Consider the following 16,970-nt stretch of genomic DNA (forward strand, 5'->3'; position numbering starts at 1 on the left):
AAGCATTTGGTTACCAGATAAAAAGCACACTTTATAATAAGCACACCTTTAGCCCATGGACAGCAAAATTGTGCTTTTTTTTAGATTAAGGGTGGAAATGCCCTCAAAGTTGCAATGAAACATAATTTTTAAAGTTATTGTAAATAAAGGCTGGGTAATCACTCAACTCGATTTAAGATCGGTGTTCAGAATATCCCTGAAACACAAAGATACCTAGGATACCCATACACAAATATGGCTGCATAAAGCCTATGTGATATTAAGCACCCAACTTGCAACTTTGAGTTTATGAATTTAGGATCATGAGTACCAACTTTTTTTCAATCAAGCCATCATTTTATTCACAAAAAAATACACAAAAGAACTTCATGTCTGGAAGAAAGTAAATCAATAATAATAATAATAATAATAAAGAAATAATAATAATAACAATAATAATATGAGGAACAACAGTTTTTCTGGCATTCAAAAAACAAACAGAAGACCATAGGGCTAACATTTATTCCAATACTCCACTCTGCAATGATAACTATGACAGATAACAGATATGATAACAGTCAGTGGTCAGTCTTAGTAATAGCATGTGCACTTTAACTCTGCCTTCATGCACTTACACCGAGAACTGGCAGGTCTATTTGTACAAGTACTTGTACAACTGCACTTCACCTCTAGTTGGAATACATCTTTGGCAAGTGGTAGTCCAAATTGGAAGAAGTTTGCTGTCCTCTTCTTTCCAGCCATGGTCAGTGGGGTTGTTGACAGGCATTGTTGACCTAAATTAATGGCTGATTTCGGCTCGGGCAGGAGCGAAATGCATTGTGGGTAAATGCTCTGCATACTATCTGATCGATGAGTATGCAGTATGGAAGTATGCCGTATGCAAGTATGTAGTATGTAGTATGCCGTTTCAAACACAGCCATTGTCTTTGTTTCAGATAAAGTTGTTTATATGTTGAAAGTGAGCCACTGACGAGCGATGGAGATACAGGTGGCGAACAATTTGAAAAAAAGGAGGCAAGTGTGTCGTTATGTAAGGGATTATTTTCATTTGTGTTTTTTGACTTTAATCATTGCCAGGAGGGCAACTTTCAGGTCTGTGGAATCAGCCATTTGGAGACTATTTGTTCAGTCGCAAGCCATGATAGTTTGTGTGTTTTGCATTGAAATGCCATGTCTTTCACAAACTGCTCAAGGACAGCACTTTGTACCAGGTACTGCTTTACTGCATTCCCCTGGGTGAACAGTATTGATCTTAGTTGCTGAATTAGCATTTCATATCACCTTTCCTCATTTAAAATGGTGATTGCTGATATCTCATCCAGGATAAATGGTTGACTGGGGAATTGCAGCTGAGGGTGATACCGATCAGCCACAGAGAGTTAACGAGCTTATCATCCAAATGTAAAAGCATTGTGTGTGTGTGTGGGGGGGGGGTGTTGATTGCTTTAGGGCACTCCCTCATGTCGAAGTGTCATGGTTGGTAATCAGAGGATAAACTGGAGGAGAATCACAAATGACTGTATCATCTGTGCTTGTGACAGAGACTCCTTTAAGAGATGATCATCCTTGGCTTTTTGTCAAAACACAAGAAGAACAAATTCATCAACTGGGTTTCTGCTGGAATAGTAATGACACAGAATGCGCTTATTGATTCCTGTCCACCGAGTCAAAGTTGATTTATTTGCCAAGCAGGTGTGCTGATTGTCAATGTCATGGGGTTTTAGGTGTAAGAACGCAAAAGTTCACAGATTGTGAGAGAATCAAGATGACACAGTCCTATCATCATTGGCCATGGACAGCCAGGGCCCTTCTTCCAAGTGAAATGCACATTTTTGAATTGTATATTTAGAGATGTACCCTGAGTTGAGATGAGCTATAAGAACAGAAATGAGACGGTCATGTTTGCTTAATTTCTTGATTTTTATCAGAGGTGTAAAAAGTACCTACATCCTTTACCGAAGTCGAAGTATAGATACTGGGGTTCAAAATTACTCAATTAAAAGTTGAAGTATCAACTCAAGCTTTTTACTCAAGAAAAAGTGAAAAAGTAAAGGCTTAGAAAGATACTTTTAATGTATCCCAGCCAGCATGTCCATGTGGGGCCCATAAGGTTTAAATTAGGGCTGCAGATAAGGGTCCCAAGTGGGATTGTCCGCAGTTTCCACAGTGGCCTCACCTGTGTTTGCCCATATGGGTTTCAAGTTGCTGTGTGGACAATAATGCAAATGCTGAATTAAAGGGGGCAGAAAGAAGCGAACTTATGTTGTCTACCCCTTTTTTCAGTAATCATTTTACAGATTAAATTATAATATGTGTCCAAGCAAATGGACACCTCTGGGCAGGGTCTCCCATGGCAAATTAATCTTAGGAGAGGGGTCACACTAAGAGCAATTCAAAGACCTCGATGGAGTGGCAACAGCTAAAGAACGTCCTCTCGTCGGAAGTGGGAAACTGGGGCACCACCCTGTCTGGAGGGGGAGCTTACCACAGAGCGCCTGGTGGCCACTTCCAAGTGAGCCCACCAGTCATGGGAAGAAATTCATGGGGTGTATTGTGAATTGGGCGAGGAACTTTTTTAGAACTTTTACTCACATACTAGTTTAAAATGATGGGATTGAACTGGCTAGATCGACGATAACGATCAATTTATAATTTACAATTCAATGTCTGACAAATAACATTACAGCGACATACCTGCTGCTGCTGTCTTTGTATTTTACATGAACTGTGATAAAGAGTACGAAAATAAAGCATATAAAGATGTTGCAATGCAGCATTTGTATAGAGATGTGATGCATAAACAATTGTGAGCTGCTCTTGATTGTGTTGTTGCTGTTGTTGGTCCTTTAGCTTTGTGTGCTCTGGAAAAAACTAAGTGGATTACAAATTTTAACCTGTATTTCTTTGCTATTTAATTTTTTTTTTTGGACTTTCATCCTTCTGTTAATAAATCTGTTGTGTCTTCAAAGTCTATCTTATGTCAGCTTTAGACTGCAAGTTTCTATGTTTCTGTTAAAAAACTGAAATATGTGGGAGCTAAGAGCAGTTCAGAAAAATTAATAGGCCTCAAAGTCAGTCCAATGCCTACTTTCTTTGATAGCAGTGTTAGCTAGTTGTTGGCATGTGATGTGGTACTGTAAAACAAATTAAATCTTGCTGCGCATGAAACAAAAGATCTGAACTGTGGAGCCCACTGGTGCTCCAGAGCCGTTTCAAGCCTGGAAGTGTGAATGAAAACCGATGGAACTGTGTAAAGTCTTCATAGAAGGCAAAATAGCAGTAATTCAAATAACTAATCACATTTGTTGACATCTTATTATAGTTTGATAAGTCACACTAAATGCTTTGCTGCATGGAAGACTGTGGAGCTGAAAATCAGACGAATAATTTGAAACAAAGCAAATTCAAAATATGATGTCCAACTGAAACATAAGGTTTCTGTGTTCGTGACCTCAGGAAATTCATCACTGCATGAAAAGTGGGATTTTCGTCCCTGTAAACTCCCGAAAATCTCCCTAATTTTTGGCAGTTAACGACAATTTAAAGGCTGCGAACGTGGCGTTTGTCGGTGCCACTAATTGTCGGGAAGTAACCATGCTCACGGCTCTAATTAGCATATGAATGCAGAAACCGCGCGCCTGGCGCTGAATGTCCTTACTCAGGATTGGATGAAACCACTACTTTTCAAACAAGTAAAATCACTCGTGATTGGTTGGTAGAGCTACCAGTAGGCAGGCTCAAATGTAAACCCCAATAATAAATTATATTTATTATTATAATATATATATTTATTATATTATTATTATATATTTATTATTTAATTTATATGCTATTATGCTGTATATCATTGTTCTCTTATGTAGGCTACTACACGACATGATTGAATTTATTGAGGCAAGGAACATTTACCAGAAACATGTTTATGCAAAGAAAGAGCTTTATTTAAAAAAAAAAAAAAACACACACACAGGAGATCAGAGGTCCGTTTCACGTAGCAGGTTTAGTGAAAACTCTGAGTTTGTTAACCCTGAAATGAGGGAAACCCTGAGTTTTCCGTTTCACAAAGGGAGGTGACTCAACCCCGAGAAAGAGGGGTAACTCTAGCCTGTTTCACAAAGAGAGGTAACTTAACCTCACGGTCAGTTACCGGAGTAACAGACTCTCTGAACCTAACCTGGTCGGGACCAGGTTTTATTCAAGAAACCTTGAGTTTCTTTCTGTCTCCGCCCTCTTTCAGCCACACACGCCATTTGATTTCCTCATTCATTCAGTCAGCAGAGCGAGTTCTTCTACTTCTAGAAGTCCATTAGGCACAGTAGGAGACGACTTTTTTCACGAACATGTCCTTTTGACAACGATCCCGTGGATGAAGGTGCAGCATTATTGCGCAGAGAAATAAATATTCGTCGGAGATGGTTATCAGACCGCGCATAGATTTTTGCATTTACAGACAATTATCTTTTTGAGCGGCACCATCAGAATGTGTTGGGACAAAAGGAAAAAAAGACATAAAAGACAAATAAATATTTGTATGAATAGGCTTAAAAAAGACATATATAGGTCTATTATATTTTATAAAGACACTCGTGTCTTGGGGGTGGATTCCTTCAGCCACTGGCCTTCCGTTAGAGGTGGCGGTGCTGGGCAGCACCCGTTTTACGGGCATCTGCCTTCTTTCTGTTGGCTCAGTAGAAGTCTGTGTTAGTTTAAATAGGCTTAATTATTTAACAGAACATGATATAGATGATGACTCTAAATTGTCCTTCGGAGTGACTGTGAGTGTGTATGGTTGTTTGTCTCGTTTGTCTCTATGTGGCCCTGTGATGGACTGACGGCCTGTCCAGGGTGTACCCCGCCTCTTGCCCATTGACCGCTGGGATAGGCTCCAGCCCCCCCGCGACCCGACTGACGGATTCAGCGGTGTATAGATACAGGATGGATGGAGGGATGGTATAGATGAGAAGACATAGTTTATGTGTGTGAAAACAGCATTATGTTGGGAATAAAATAACTGCACAGTGAAATAGCCACTTAATATTTATTTTACAGTGTAAAACATGATCAAAATGAGGTACCTCCATGCCGAGGTCTCACCTGTTTGAACAATGTTTTTATATTTCATCTTAAACTGCTGCAGAGCGCTTCTCCCCTGCGGGATTGCACCTAAATGAAATAAATGAATGGGCTACCATTCAAGCAGTTTCCCTGTAATATTATTGTGATTGCAAAGGACTACATTTAAACTTACACTTTTGCTGCTGCAACGGTGTTGCACTTATTTCTAAAAACGTGTTGAAACTCGCCGTATGAGCGCATTAAGATTTCCAATTCGAGGTTGGTGAAAAACGTAGCCCCTCCTCTTCCCCGTTGCCAAGGTGACTCATCGAATCGGGGCTCCATTGATGCTGGCTTTTTAAAGTTGTGGTGCACGCGCTAAACTCAAGGTGAACTTACTCAGAGTTGATTAACCTCACTCAAATCAGCGTTTGTGGAACCGAAAACTCAGAGTTTTCTATCTCAGAGTAGATCAACTCAGAGATCAGGAATAGACTCAGAGTTGGTTGAACATGCTACGTGAAACGGACCCCTGCCCACACAACATGTATGGGTAGCTGACACAGAGTCAAAAAAGAGTACCCAAAATCCTGGCTACAACTGTGTGAACTGCCGCTCTGCAGCCTCGGAGCAGTAGGCGGCGTTCTGTGCGAGGGCTGGCCGTGTTGCAGACGCTTATGGTGGGTCGCTCTGTACTTCAGAGTCCCCTCCAATCGCGACTGCAATGTAGTACAGAGTTCGGAGAGGTCCTGGCTACGGAAGGAGGGAGAACGAACTATCCATCCAGACACCCCGCCAACAGTGCCGTCTTCCTCGTCGGACATCAGGTCTACTGTAGCGGACTTCCAGAGTTCCTCCTCGGCCGCTACTAGCACACTGTGTCTCGCTTCCAACAGCTGTAAAAAACAAATAAATAAAGGCAATAAGCACTGTGCTATGCACTGCGTATGGACACAACACATATATAAATGCATCTGAAAAATAGTCAACAAAAAAGTCTTACCCTCTTTTTCTCGACCTACTCCGAGCTGAAATCTTCGCAGCTTCCGCCTAATCTGAAAGTCCTGGCTGGTTATATCGGAAACTCCGGCGTATGCTTTCATAGTACGTCTTAAGGCTGAGTTATACTTCTTTTAACTGCCCTTGCGCTTTCTTCTTGCGCGTATGTTAATGGCTCGAGACGTTTATACTTCATTTAGCTTTGTCGGCGCTTGCGTGTGCTGCGTGGCGATTCACCGCCAGGACAGTAGGTGCAGTAGCGGGTTTTTTCAATGACAAGCCTACTATGATGAAAGGAAATTCACCGCCAGGACCTCTTCGAGTGATTCATGCTTCTTCTTCTTGTAAATAGCCGGTATTTTGTCAGATTTTCAACACCTTGGGGGTCTAAACGACTACTTTCTCGCCTGAAAATGTTTCAAATGTTGCTAAAGTTATATATTTACAGAGTTTATAGCTTAAGGGAAATCAGCTTTTCAGGCTGGCTGATTTCGGCTCGGACAGGAGTGAAGTGCACTGTGTGTAAACGCTCTGCATACTGTCAGATCGATGAGTATGTCGTTTTCAAGTAGTAGGCTTGCGTCTTTTCTTGCGTGAAGTTTAGAAAATTGAGGTGACACACGCAAGCTCGCAATGGGGGGCTTGCAACCGCGCAAGGGCTTGCGTTTCTTCTTGCGTCTTGCTTTGCGTCTTGCGTTACCGACTATAAACCAGGCTTTACAGGCCGCTGGAAAACAATTAAATGAGGGTGGTATTAATGAAAATCAAACGTAAGTCACAGTAACATCAAGCAAGGAAGGAGAACCAGTAAAAAAAAAAAAAAAAAGAAGTTACTTACACACAATTTCGTCATTATCAGCATCGTGTAAATCTGGACAAAAAAGAAGTGACGGCCTCGTTGTGAGGAGAGTTTAGCCTCTGAAAACAAATTATACAGTTAAGATCGGTATCTATTAACGTGTCCATTTCCTTATACAGAAGAATGAAAGCATATTATTTCAATCTTACCCTTGCTCCGGATTGTAGCGCCTAGTATTGGTCTCCGAGTTGTGAAGTCGGCGTATGGCTTCCTGTAAATTACAAGACAAAAAATACACTTTAATAAAGAAACTTACACTGCTTCTGTTGTTCTTTTGCAAGGCTACTAGGCTACTTTTAGCTTGGGCTACCAACAAAGGCGTGGTTTTATAGTACGTTTAGCTTAGCTAGCAGTCATCAAACATATTCTTACCGCAATCTTAGGATTGTGCACCCGTCTTCTTTTCTTGGAGTTAGCCTCTGGACAGCAACCTGGAGTTAACGGCACTGAACTGCTCGTTCATGCCAGTAGCAACCCGACTCAACTGACGAGACAGTCCGCTGATGGCAACCAACAGTTTCTTGTGGTCGGTCTGCGGACTGGCTAGAAGTTGGTCGCGTTCAACCAGACGAGTTGAGGCGGGAGAGCTAAATGCGAGACGCCGTCCAGCCATTGTAGCAAAAATCCTTACTAGTGTGTAGACAAGGCAGCAAAACCACAGGAACTGGAGATGATAGGTCTGAGAGCTAGCTAGGTACGATAATGTTTGTGTACATGCTAGTCGTGCAAGTAGCCGTGGCCATGACCTCTCACGTGATGAGGAGTAGAAGGCTCGTCGGGCTCCTCCAATCACATGCGAGGTTATTGTTATACGGAAGGACTCGTGAGACAAGCTCGCCCTGGCTCGCGTCTAAAAGGTGTGCCTGTGAAATTCTTGTTTGTTGAAAGATGGAAGTCCCAAGACGGAAGGAAAGACCTCGGCGCTTCTGTGAACATTGCAACTATGAACTCTCTCATTCATAGTATTATGACCACAGAAGGCGCTATTTCAAAAATGGAGTTTGGGAGAGAAAATCCAAAGGCTTAATATTGTGGATGTTAATACATTTAAGTAAGACCAAAGAAAAGGTCACTGTAGTCATGCCACTATGCACAGTGGTTGAGCTCTAGGATGACAGGGACAACAAGAAAGCAGACATTTCCAGCTGCACTCCCCCTCCAGGCAATTGCATTCCCACCCATAGCGTCTTATTCTTATGTGTAGCCTTAATTCTATTCTTACTGTTCTGTATATTTTATTCTTTTTTATGTTATTGTTGAGTGTTGTACTTTGAGAGCAAAGATTAACCAGAGTCAAATTCCTTGTTTGTTTAAGCCAACCTGGCCAAAAATGCTAATTCTGATTCTGATTTTGTGTATCTTTTTTTACATAACATTTGCCATTGCTAATGACATACACAGTAGTTAATCTAGCATACTTTCATTAAATAAATCAATTCAAGCTAAAATGTAAGAGTCTATAATTAAGCTATACTTAGCCTGATCTATTTGTACCAGAGATTTTACCTTTTAGAAAAATCTCAGCTGGGATATAACTCCCCCTGCAACCCTGATTTGCATTTGTATAGCCTCCCCTAGAATTAGGAGCAGGGGGGTCATAGGGGGATGACTGCCAAGCCAGGCCCACGTCAATTTCCGGCAATTCACGGCAGTTTTCTGCATTGCCGTAAACCTGAAATTTCATGACAATCTACAGTGCCGCATACTGACGAAAATCCCACTTTTCATGCAGTGATAGTGCTTTGTTTTTTGGCAGAGAAAGTACACACACGACAAAAACAAGGTTGGACTTTTCTCTGCGTATTTCACTGTTTAGATATGTTGTAATATTTCATTTGAGACAGCTGCTTCTGAAATATCAACAATATCAAAAATGGAATTCTGTACTTATTCTGCTCTTTTCTCCTGAAGCAGCGTCTTCATTCATGTTGAAAAAAGCCACATACACAGAAGACAGTCAGTGGAACTACTCCCCACTGGGTAAAAAACTTATTTTTCTGGCAGCAGGTCCAGGAGGGAAGCCTAGACATCCCTCTCTCCAGCGACACTTTCCAACTTCCCCTGGGGGATCCCAAGGCGTTCTCTGGCCAGAAGGGATATCTAATCCCTCCGGTATGTTCCGGAAAAACCTCCACAGGGAGACGACCAGGAGACATTCTGGTTGGATGCCCAAACCATACTATGAATGCTAACGCTAACAGCTTAGCTAATGAAGGTGACGTACACCAACTTCTAAGGAGTTATTCAGGGTTGCCAACTTTTCCAAAAACCTTGGAGTGAGATTTCAGCGGGTCGGTTCGCGACACGCATCTCAGAAGTTATTCCACTGTACAGATATATTTATATATCTGTGTAGATATGATGTAGATACATGTATACATTTTATGAATATGCAATAGTGCAGAGTGTGGGGCCTTCCTCTAGAAAATTTTGCATTTCTTAAATGCAATTTCTTCCATTCTAGTCGATTTTAGGGTGATTAGTTAGACATGGCAAATCCTAAATCTACATCTCATTCATAGCCTACATCCTCAGCTGCCCTTCAAAAGACAATGTTGTTTAACAGAGAGAAACTAGTCTAGGCTGGTTCAACACATTTCAAGGCAAAGGTGAGATGGTATATGTAGATTTTTAATGGAGTTTCATGCCATAGTCATAGATCAATTCAGAATTTAACAGAAAATGTACAAAATGACAATGTACACGGTCCCTCGTAAAAATAACTTAATATATACAATATAGTTTTCTAAGCGGTACAACAGTACCTGAGTATTAGTGAGTATCACCTCAGTAAGTCAACCCAGCTTTTCTGATTCCTGATATGTGCATTTATTCAAATAAATGGGTGGAGTTGGCATCAGCTGATCAATCCCAATCTATTTATCAGACTGAAAGCAGCAGCTGTAGCCACAGCAGGAAAGAAAGCTAGCACAAAAAGACGAATGCCAGCAGCCGACAGTGTGAATGAGTAATTAACAGGCTGATCAATAACGCTGTCGAGTCATTAAAGCAGTTAGGAGTTTTCTGGATCTGTTAGATTTGCGATTGTGTATTTCATTGAATGAATGAATCCCAGATGCATCTTTTAAACTATCTGAGAGAGTTTCAGCCTTAATCTATCAGGTGTTATGATTGCACTTGGCTGTGGCGTTTTGGTTGTGTTCTGAGTTCCAGGCGGGTCTGAGCAGGTATCCAGGAAGTCCGGGACGGACCTGCAGCTCATCTGGCTTCTCAACAGGGTTCATACACATTTTGACCAAAAGATTTCCATGACTTTTCCAAGACTTTTCCATTAGCCTGATAAACCAGCCTAAATGGATTGGATGTCTAATTTAGTCTGGCTCCGATCAATGGATACAACGGAACATTGTTGATGAGCACAACCCGTTGTCTTTCAAACCGTGTCTGTGCCTATAGGCCAACGCTCTGACCAATCAGCGCAACTGACTGTGACGTAGTAAGCGCGACAGAAAGCTTTGGTGGGAGGGGACTCTTCCAAAACTGATGCCAAGGCTGAATCAAACGAGCGCTGTTCCATTGCCGCCGCCATCTTTCTTGTTGTGCTTTCGCTTCCTCTATGTTCGCTTCCACTGCCCAACGTCGCACTGCTCTGTCGTCACTCCCTCAAAACCCCGCACCAGAACCATCTGCCCCGCCCGCGTTGATTCAAAACACATCTCTGCGTTGTGATTGGTTTAGTTGCCATCTGCCAGATTCAGGGCAGTATTTTCAAAATGAAAAGTGGTTCGAGGCCAGACCCAACCGCAGGCAAAACATTTTGCCGTCCAGCAGTTGGCGCTGGTTTTCCAGGCTACTTTTCCATGACTTTAAACCAAATTTCCATGACCAAACATTTGGTGAAAACTCGGTGTATACATGAAAAAGTGATCAAATGTAGTATTAAAACTAACAATGAGAATTCCAAAGCATACAGTATTATCTCAAATGACACAAATGAATGAGAGACAATAGTTTGATTAAAAGAATAAACATTTATAGATATACTCTGGTTGACCGGCATTCATAACACTGACACATCAATGAGAGCTTTAGTAGGCAGTATCATCCAGCAAGGGCAAACATTGCTTTCCCTTTTGTAGTGCAAATTTTTAACAAAACGTTGACTTGGCAACTAACTCTTTGACTACAATTTAACAAAAACTATTTCTACATTTTGGCCCATCCAGGGTCTTTATCTGGAGTATTTATCCATTTGTAACCAAGCATGGTTAAACCTACAGTGGCCTGGCATGTTGAATTTTTTTCCCGTCTGCTTCTTACTGTTGTTATCATAGACGTCTATGGTTGCTATGGCCAACGAACTTTTCAGTAGTATTCAGCGTATGCCTGCTTATAATTTGCGCGTATTTCTTTTTAAAGCATATACATTATTTCAAACTCAGCATAAATGAACAACCTGAAAATATGAATGTTACAAATTTCCATGACTTTTCCAAAACTTTTGCGATTTTATTTTTTTCAAGCACTTTTTCAGGCCTGGAAATGACCATTTTAAAATTCCATGACTTTTCCAGGTTTTTCATGACCGTACGAACCCTGTCTCAAGGACCTGCAGGAGCTCCAGTTAGAAATCAGTTCATATGGCCTTTGGCTAATAAAATATGAAACCGTTGAACGTTTCCATTGACAGTGTCAGCCAGTGAATACATCTTCCTTATTTTGCTAGATCTCAGTCCTTCATTTGACATCAAAGTTTTGTCCCAGACTGAAACTTCTCAGAAAGATTAGAAATACCAGAAGTCTTAAGTCATATTTATCATATTATCCTGATGGTCTGTGTCAGCAGTGGGACTTTAACACACACTGAATTAGTCTTATATTTCCATAAGGTTTGTTGACGTGTATAAAACTCTTCAGTTTCTTCATGCTTCATATTGGCAAAATGATGAGGAACCACAAGAACTTCTCATTGCTTTGCAAATAACCTGATGTTTTTAGGGCTGGGCGAGTTAACTCGTTATCATCGCCTTAACTTGTTACTTATTTAACGCCGATAAATATTTGATCACGCATCAACGCAGGCTTTATTTATTTATTAAATTTATTTATTTATTTTTTATTTTAAAAAAACAAAAACATTTTTGGCAGAGAGAGGGGGAATGACACGCAGCACAGGGCCGTCCGATTGTGGGACTGGAACCGGGGCCAGCTGCAGCGAGGACTATAGCCTCTGTACATGGGGCGCCTGCTCAACCCACTACGCCACAGACCACCCCTGTTTTATTATTTATTTTATTATTGTAAAAGTATGTTGCTCACAGGCTTTTATTTTGTAAAAGTCTGTTGCTGTCTGCTGTGGAACAGGAAAAGAAAGTAATCGGCGGATCCACCAAACATGGAGAAGGGTACGGAACTTTTACTCGGCCATTTTCATTTTAAAGTTCTTCCAGACGGCGGAGTCGACAGAACCAAAGTCATCTGTAAACACTGCCAAGTTGAATTGTCTTCTCAGCGTAGTAGTTCCAGTCTAAAATATCACTTAAAGGCAAAACACACAACTGATAGCAGCAAGTCATTCAAGGAAACAGACAGTGGAGCGAGGCTTCTACATAAAAACTACAGAAAGATGCTGATGTTAAAAGTGTGTTTGCACAACTAATGTTATGGCTCTTTCATTCATATGGCAGCACATTTAAAATAAAACTAAATGCTAAAAGCTATACACTACTTTTGGATTCATTTTTGGATTCTGCGTACAAATGCGATTAATCGTGATTAATCAGGGAAATCATGTGATTAATTAGATTAAACATTTGAATCGTTGCCCAGCCATAGATGTTTTTTGTTACATGATGCAAAAACGTACAACAGGAACATTCTAAGACAAATGCTGGAAAAACTCCATTTGTTACTTCTATACTGGACTAATTGGTAACTATTTGAAAGTCCCAGTAAATCTCAGAGGCCTCCAGCTGATGCAAACCAAGTGAGATCATCTATCATATGAGTGGCTTTTCAACTGCTCTCTACACAAAAAAGATCTTTTAAAATCCTGTATGTGTAAAGCCCTTTTAAGCGTGTTCCACTGCATTAAAAACATCTCATATCATCATGTTTTCCTAACAGGCTCTGCTCCCAGACTTCTTTTTTTATTTTTGCTTCAGCCCAGCACCTCATTAAATACGCTTTTCAAGTGCTGTGAGTGCTGTGAGTGTTGACTTCACAGCCATCAGAAAGCCTGCAACTCAAACGATGATTAAAGTACAGCACTCACCCACAACATTCGGTGTCAGTCCTGGAAATGGGCCTTTCTGTCATTTCATGACACAGCTTACAAGAGTGATGGACGCAATTTAGTCTCGCTTGGTTCTGCGTTGGATCGTGTGGCAGCAAAGTCTGCTGTGCATTCAGCTGTCGTCCACCTTTACCATGGCAACTAAAGGGAATTAGTTCCACGCACTGAAGTCAAACCCAATAGATATTGTAAGAAACAAAGCATGAAGCATCCACTGACTCTCACTCACTAAACTCACAGGCTTTTTGCACCTGCTTGCGAATTGCAGAGCTGCCCCAGTTTCTTTGAGCGGGTCAAAGAGCAGCTGAGGATGGAGTCAGCACAGGCCTCTCCAGTGATTGAGGCTACGGCTACACGGAAACGAAACAAGTTTTTTTTTTTAAGACGGGTACGAAAATTCTTGCAACCACACGGCAACGCTGCTGTAAAGACTCAGGTCCAGACGAAAACGGATGAAAACGATGAAACGATGCAGTACACACGCCACTGTGTCACGCCACGCTGTGAGACAATAGAGAAGTCTCACAGCGTCAACGTTTGACTGACGCAAAAACGTTTTCGCTGTAATAATGGAAACGAAACGACCTCGATTTCAAACTTTCCCACTCTGGAACCCGTTCTCAAAAACTATCGTTTTGGGGTAGTGGGAACGCCGGCTCCGTGTGGCCGCGACAGCGAAACGATAAGAAAAATTATCCTTTACAGTGAAAAACGTTTTCGTGTAGCCGCAGCCTAAGACTGAAGCTGTTCCAACCGTTCATCCAGGAAACACACGCCTATCAATCATTCTCCAACTTTACTTTTCTAATATATTCTCTCTTTGTTGGATTTAACGTAGGGCTGGGCAACGATTCAAATGTTTAATCTAATTAATCACATGATTTCCCTGATTAAGCACGATTAATCGCATTTGTACGCAAAATCCAAAAATGAATCCAAAAGTAGTGTATAGCTTTTAGCATTTGGTTTTATTTTAAATGTGCTGCCATATGAATGAAAGTGCCATAACATTTGTTGTGCAAAACACACTTTTAACATCAGCATCTTTCTGTAGTTTTTATGTCGAAGTAGATTATAACGAGTTAACTCGCCCAGCCCTAATCATTTCCCTTTAGGAATAATTAAGTATTTCTTCATTTTTCTTCTAAAGGGTCTCTGGTACATTGTTTGTTAGCATGCTAAAGAACAAACATCTTTGTTAAACTTAATCTTGCTTTTCCTTTATCCAAAGAATCAGAGGTTGAGGAGGCTGGTAGAAAGTTTCTGTGACACAGTTAGTCTAATGAACCTCTGTATTTAAGACCTCTAAGGGCAAGGATCAGAGTGAAATGAAGCCGTTGACCGTTGTGTTGCGCATAGTTTAAGAGTCTGGTGAGACAAGCTCGGACACTAAGTAGGAGCCAGAGAAAGGCCTCTGAACGGAGGAGCTAAAGAAGATTGGGATGTACTGGTTAAAGGTTGGTGTTTATTTGTATCATGCCAGCTCTGACGGGATATTTTCTTGCAGTAAGATCCTGAGTGCAGAAGAAACCACACAGGAAAAAGAGGATAAGCCTGATGATACCTCCAATCCCACAAGTCAACACAACAGCACAAAGATGAGAGTGTGGAAGAAGCAGCAGGAGACTGAAGCTGGCCTGGAGCGACTCTTTGCTCTCTGACTGAAGCCGTGTGTCTGTAGATATAAATAGTGCAGCGGTGAAGTCACAGCCAGAACCAGGGTTAGTTTGCACATCTCTCTCTGGAGCGGGACCGCTGCAGAAACGCTGTCATAGTTGGACGAGTCGTCGCTCATGCTCTATGAATCGTTATTATAAAGAGATCCACACGAACATTATTCTCATCTCAGGATAACGTTCAGGCATTAAAAGTCCTTGTTTTGGTTCGACTGCATCTACCCGGCAGGACCAAGCTCCAGCAGAAGCTCCCAACTCTGCAGTGACTTCTGCACCAGAGCACAGTTCTAAGGTGGTTCTGTTTCTGCATTTAGCAGAAGCATAAAAGCTAACAATAAGCTACATAGAAGGAAGCCACAAGAGGATAGAGGGATATTGCTGATGATAAGATGATATTATCTTACGTGATGCTAGATAAATGTAAACACTGCAGTTCATGATCATTTAGAGTCATAAAATATCTTATTTAGTATGAAAAACAGAGAATTCTGTGAAGTCTGATGGCAAAGTTGTTGTATTCAAACTAGGGCTGGGCGAGTTAACTCGTTATTTTCGCGTTAAAGGTGGGGTAGGGGATCTTTTTCTGGAGCATTTTTTTACATATTGCTTGAAATACTCTTCACACCCCCATTGCAACCAATTAATTAAAAGTTTTGACACAAATATGAAAAGTTTTAGTGGCCTCTAGAACGTACAATCTAGGAAAAACAGTATCCAATCATTGTGAATGGACCGTTCACAATGATTGGATTCTGATGCCGTCTATCAAACTGCAATCTGCTCCTCCCTTTGTGCCTTTAATGGATAGGAAAGTTCAGAGAGACAGGAAGCATGGGGGCAGAGGGAGGGGGTACGACATGCAGCACAGGGCCGTCTGATGGGGGACTGGAACTGGGGCCAGGTGCAGCGAGGACTATAGCCTCTGTACATGGGGCGCCTGCTCAACCCACTAAGCCACGGACCACCCCTGTTTTATTATTTATTTTATTAATGTCTCTGGCTCCTACTTAGTGTCCGAGCTTGTCTCACCAGACTCTTAAACTATGCGCAACACAACGGTCAACGGCTTCATTTCACTCTGATCCTTGCCCTTAGAGGTCTTAAATACAGAGGTTCATTAGACTAACTGTGTCACAGAAACTTTCTACCAGCCTCCTCAACCTCTGATTCTTTGGATAAAGGAAAAGCAAGATTAAGTTTAACAAAGATGTTTGTTCTTTAGCATGCTAACAAACAATGTACCAGAGACCCTTTAGAAGAAAAATGAAGAAATACTTAATTATTCCTAAAGGGAAATGATTAGGGCTGGGCGAGTTAATTCGTTATAATCTACTTCGACATAAAAACTACAGAAAGATGCTGATGTTAAAAGTGTGTTTGCACAACAAATGTTATGGCACTTTCATTCATATGGCAGCACATTTAAAATAAAACTAAATGCTGAAAGCTATACACTACTTTTGGATTCATTTTTGGATTCTGCGTACAAATGCTATTAATCGTGATTAATCAGGGAAATCTTGTGATTAATTAGACTAAGAATTTGAATCGTTGCCCAGCCCTAGAAATGATATACGAATAGCCTTAAAGCTGAGTAGAGAGGTGTTAGAATTGTTTCTGCAGCTCCTTCCTCCTCCTTTTTCTCCATTCTGTTCCTGCTCTGCGTCTCCTAGACGTCACCTCTTGAACTCTTTCGATAGCTCAGGCAGCTGCTCTGACAGCTTGACAACTTTTCCGTTGCCACGGTTACGCATCATAACGGATTGAGTTACCAGTAGAAGTCCGCCCGGCAGCTCAGCATCCAAACCGGCGCAGAGGAACGTTTCAGAAATCTGTGTTTTTACTGAAAACAGAAGAAAAATCTCAAAGGAAGTGATTTTACAGAAGGGCTTGAGGTGTCGCAATCGAGGTGTTAACTTATGAAGTTGGTTTGATGTCATCTCTCACTCCGGGTGTGCAGACAGCACATCTGTAACAGCAATAATACACATTCTAACAGAGTCCGGGGGAAATGTGCCACTGAGATGAATCGTGGGAAATGAAAAATCATTACTTTCAACTGCACATTAATTCTCTTGTTTCCGTTTGCTGCTGGGGGAACCTCGCTTCACGCAGTGTAGAAAGA

This window comes from Odontesthes bonariensis, chromosome 11, assembly GCF_027942865.1.
Source record: "Odontesthes bonariensis isolate fOdoBon6 chromosome 11, fOdoBon6.hap1, whole genome shotgun sequence".
Classification (NCBI taxonomy): domain Eukaryota; kingdom Metazoa; phylum Chordata; class Actinopteri; order Atheriniformes; family Atherinopsidae; genus Odontesthes; species Odontesthes bonariensis.